Source organism: Berghia stephanieae, chromosome 9, assembly GCF_034508935.2.
Source record: "Berghia stephanieae isolate SIO BIC M18660-M18661 chromosome 9, UCSD_Bste_1.3, whole genome shotgun sequence".
NCBI lineage: Eukaryota > Metazoa > Mollusca > Gastropoda > Nudibranchia > Aeolidiidae > Berghia > Berghia stephanieae.
The window spans coordinates 2,330,953-2,336,718 of NC_088368.1; positions in this window are offsets into that span (position 1 = coordinate 2,330,953).

The following is a 5,766-nucleotide window of genomic DNA, read 5'->3' on the forward strand; positions in this document are numbered from 1 at the left end:
TCTACCAATCATTGCCATTGTTTACATTATGACGATTGTCCGAGAGGCGTGGTTATCTATCGGTTAATTATAGGCGTAGTATCAAAGCTAATGTTTTTAGTTTTTTTTTGCATGTTAATGGTTGTTGAATAACACTATATCTATGTACATGCTTATTTTTAATACATTTTCCCCCCCATTTTGGAAAGTAGCAAAAAACCCTCTAGGATTGAATGAGTTAAGGCCGTGCAATGTGGATTCGTTTAATTCTTACCAGAATGAGATCTTGTCGTTTTCTTACTACCTACTTAGCCCTTCACTCCAACTGGATCAAAGGCCATCAACGAATCCCCTCCATCTTGTCCGCTTTGTGCCATCTTCTCAGCTTCTCTCCATGTTCAACCTTCAGTTTTTGTGCGGCTATGTGGTCTAGTGGTATGACACTCGCTTTTCGGATCGGTTCGAGTCTCGCTCGGCGCATAGTTGAGTCCTTGGAGAAGGGTCTTTACTCACATTCTCTCGCCGTACTCAGCTGGATAATGAGTATTTGGCCATTAACAGCGTTGTCTCTGTCCGAAAAAAAATGTAATATCGCCTAACAGACGTCACGTCCCGTCCTATAATATGTTAAATATTGCTGATGGCCAGGGACCCCTTATAAATGGCTGTGGCGTAGTTGCACACATATTATGTATTGGCTTATGATCGTATAGTGGCTTTTGGTAGATGGTAATGATATTCCTATGCATTGTGTTGTAGATGTTAATAATGACAAAAGAGTTCAAGGGCCAATGATAATAATTGAATGTACAACATCAAGACAGTCAAATTAAATAAAATTCCCGATTTCAAGTTTCATTTCTTACTGCTTTATTAGTTGTGATAAATTCCAAATCCAAATCAAATAGCATGGTCATAGTTCAATCAGTTTCATAAATTCCAAATCCAAATCAAATAGCATGGTCATAATTCAATCAGTTTCATAAATTCCAAATTCAAATCAAATAGAATGGTCATAATTCAATCAGTTTCATAAATTCCAAATCAAATAGCATGGTCATAATTCAATCAGTTTCATAAATTCCAAATCCAAATCAAATAGCATGGTCATAGTTCAATCAGTTTCATAAATTCCAAATCCAAATCAAATTGCATGGTTATAATTCAATCCGTTTCATAAATTCCAAATTCGTAAAATCAATCCAAATGTAAAGCCATTTTTGCCTAAATAACCATTTTCAATATAAGTGAAATATTTCTAAGTCCGTAAAAGCAAATAAATGATGGTGAGCCCAAAGGGTTTAATGGGCGGTTTGGGTCAAATTATTAGGAAAATCCTTCGAAAAATTGATTTTGAGATTTTGGTGGAAAATGATATTTTATTACCCTAGATATAATATAATTGAAGTCCAAATTCTTAAAGTAGACTATAAAGGCACGAAAAATACAGTCGAAAATGGTACAGGTAGTAAGAAAAGTGTGAAAAACGGGAAGCTACGAGTATTATGCTATTTTCTCAATATGTCATTTTTCTAAGGGTATGGGATACTGTGTCAAACGTTTATCAGAATCTATTCAATGAAATTGTCTGAAAATTTCCACAGTTATCACAGAGATAATGTATTATATCCCTTCTCTCTCTCTCTCTCTCTCTCTCTCTCTCTCTCTCTCTCTCTCTCTCTCTCTCTCTCCCTCTTCACGCAAACACCCACACACACACGCACACACACACACACACACACAGATCAATAAATTGCACCCATTGAATTAATTTTCATGTTCACCTTCCTGAACTTGCCAATAATAGCTAATCACAAATATTTTAGCCTCGTTAGTTTTTCAAGTTCATGTTGCCCTAGATGCACTTTTAGCAAACACACACACACACACATACACAAACACACACTCTCTCTCTCTCTCACACACACACACACACACATTACAACCACCACCACCACATTTTCATCATGACCACTACTACTACAACCACCACCACCACCACATCATCACTACCACTACTACTTCAACCACCACCACCACATCATCATCATCATCATTACCACCACTATTCCTACAACCACCACCGCCACATCATCATTACTAATACAACCACCACCACTACATCATCACTACTACTACTACAACCACCCACACCACATCATCACTACTACTACAACCGCAGCCACTACTACAACAACCACCACCACCACCACCACATCATCATCACTGTCATGGTCTCAAGTGAGTAAAGAGCTACTCGACTATGCATAAAGATCTATGTAGAATGAGGCCCCAGAATTTACTAGTTACTATAAATGAAAAACAATTAACGATTTGTTTACAATGAAATAAAAATAATGATGAAATTTAATTAAAAGAGATAAACAGTGATCGTGGCAGTTACAAATAGAGATATGAATATTTTACGTAACTTATGATAATATGTCAGGTTCATAAGTTTACGTTTCCAGGCAGTTGATGGGCTTGGATGATCTATTCCTCTGATAACAGGATTGGACTCGTAAAATTCCACTTCCAGGCAATTGGAAAGAGGTTATAGTGTAGTACAGCGGGCTTGGGTTTGATCCTTGAAGATTATACAATCAAAGTTAAAAGCTCCGGCGTCTTAATGGTGTAGATATAATATCTACAAAGTCCCAAAAGATAAAAATCTTCCAGTATATATATAGGAATAGAGCGACTGGCCGTCCGGCATAGATTGTGGAGAGAAAGTGAGTGTCAAATGTTAGACCTATCAGCTTTTCTAATAAGTGGCTACGTGACAGAATGTAGAACGAAAAGTATTCACTAATTAGAAATTAATTCGAGGGAAGGCTATAAAAGGAAAGACGATCTAATATTAGAAGGTAAAGTTTATCTAAGCCTACCGAAATATAACTGGAGTGAGATGAATTCAGTTCTTAATAAAATAAAATTTAATAAGATAATTGTGAACAATCTTTACTGTGACACCCCCCACCCACGTTTAAAATATACTCTTTAACCATTATGGGAAAGATAGATTTTACAAACGGAAGTAAATTTACTATCATGATACTCTAGCATTAATCCATTGTTATGATTTGTGCTACAATTAAATTATTTATTAACTAGACATGGAAATGTTTATATTAACGTAGGTATATGAATGGGTGACAATAACAATGAAAGATTGTGATTACAAATCATTGTGATGAACAACATGATGGCAATGTGATTACAAATCATTGTGATAAACAATAGTGATGGCAATGAAGCATGATTTAAGTCGATGATATGAAGGTAATTTACTAAATGAAATGAATGAAAATGTAAATGGAATATTGACATTTCAATTATTAATTATAAATGAGTGAACATTCATAACAATAATAGTAAAGAGAAGATTTCCCAAATCATGAATGGGTATGGTATATATATCCAAACAATACTCAATGTTACATTAAGTTGGGTCATCATGTTTACAAATAAAATTATCGAAATTGTGCGTTCTGATTTGGCATAATTTGCGAGGTAACTAACAGTATGCATGGGAGGTTAAGTTATACCCTTCTCACGTGTTTACACTAATCGAGAAAGTAGGTCGGCGTGAATATTTTCACAGCCTGGTATGTGAGAGATACTGAAAGTGTAATTTTGCAAAAATAGACTCCACCTTAGTACTCTACTATTATTCATTTTGTTATTTCTTATGTACGTGAGTGGTTTATGGTCCGTTTCGACCACAAACTCTTTTAGCAGTAGATATCTGCTGAATGTCTTTAAAGCAAAGACGATGGCCAGTCCTTCACGCTCTATTACAGAGTATCGTGATTCTCTGTCCAATAATTTTCTGCTTGCATATAAGCAAGGCATTAGAGTTCCCTCATGTTCCTGTAATAGTACACCTGCGATGCCCTTATCAGACGCGTCAGTTCTTACAACAAATTCTTTTGATATGTCGGGTAATTTAAGAATTGGTTCTGAACAGAGTAATGCCTTTAACTGGTTAAAGCTATTCTGACACGCTTCTGTCCAAACAATTTTGTTCGGTGACCCATTCTTTGTCAGATTTGTTAGCGGTGTCGCGATGTGCGCGAAGTTGTAAATGTATTTCCTGTAAAAATTTAGGAGCCCAAGTACTTTGCGTACTTCTTTTTTTGTCTTAGGTGGTTGCAATTGTGCGATTTTTGTTTGTTTTTCTGTCTCGGTGTCTGTGTCCCATGACCAACGGTATGATTGATCCTGCATTTGAAGCTTCGATATTAGTAAACATAGGTTGCGACACTGTGTCTCTATCAAAATACTTTTTTAGCATATTTGCATGGAATGTCTTTGTTGTGTTGTAAATTTTAATCTCGTAATTAACATTAGATTTTACTGCTGTTATTTTGAATGGTCCTTTCCATGTAGCTAAAAGTTTACTCGAGTCATCGGGTAAGAGTATTAGTACTTTGTCACCAATCTCAAATTTTCTTGATTTGCTTTTTCGATCGGAGTATTCCTTGTATTTCTCTGCTTTTTTAGTGACGGATTCCTGTGCTAGCTTACATGTATCCTCTATTCTGTCTTTCAGGTTTCTTACATATTCGTAAGCAAACATAATTTCGTTATTGTCCTCCTCATTCCCTTTACAAATGTCGGCTACTATATTGATCGGGCCGCGAGGTGATCGTCCATACATCAACTCATTCTATCTGATTTTGTTAAAGGGCCTATAATGTCGATTGCAACTTTTTGAAAAACTTTTTCAATAACTGGGGTTGTCTCTAATGGCAATCTCGGTATTCTGCCTTTTGCGACTCTTCTTTGGCATGTGTCACAAGATTTCACATATTCTCGGACGTCTTTAGTAATTCCAGGCCATGTGAAATTCTCGGATATTCTCTTCAATGTGGAAGAGCTCCCAAGATGTCCAGAAGTTATTGAATCGTGCGCTATTCCAAGGATTTTGTTTCTGTAAATACTCGGCGTGACCAGTTGTTTAGCTATTTTGTTTCTTTTCCTATGTAACCTGAACAGAATATCTTTTTCAATGATGTATTCAACTTTTGATTTCGTCCCTTTGTTTGCGATATTGAAATATGAAGTTAAAGTCGGGTCCTTTTTCTGTTCTTCAATGAACGTGTTCCTGTCAAATTGTTGTGGTTCAAGAGAAATAGTCATTGGCTTCTCTGTTGTGTTAGTCATCTTTCTTGTTTCTGCTAGACAAGCTGTTTCTTGGGTTAATGACCATTCTTTTACATCTGTTGGGTTGTCTTTAAGACCTTTTATATTGCCAACAATAACATCAGCGACGGGGTTGGGAAGTATACAGCATTCCACTATTCCTGTATAGTATGGGGTTTCTATGTACACGTTAGCTGTTTCAAAGGTTTCGACTGTGCCACTGAATGTGATGCATTGTACCCTTTTTCCAGTTTTGTCTTCGTCATTGATCAAAGATGCTTTTATTCCTACTGTACTGCATCCTGTGTCTCTCAATATTTTGCAATCAGTTCCATTAGCTTTGCCTTCACAAAAAAATAGCGATCCTGATTTGTGAGTTTGTGTTAAAAGTGACATACCTTTCACGCAATACACATTTATATTTTCTCCTGACATTACTCGTGTCTGATTATTTACACTGGTTTGGAGTGATGCATTTGCAGTTTCTTTCGGATATCCCACGATTTTGTAACATTTGTCTGCTGTGTGGCCTTTCATTCCACAATATTGACATTTAATTATAGGTTTGTTGGTTTTCTTATACTCAGTATTATTGTCAGTGCTATTTCTTGTTTTGTTTTGATAGGGTCGGCTATGGTC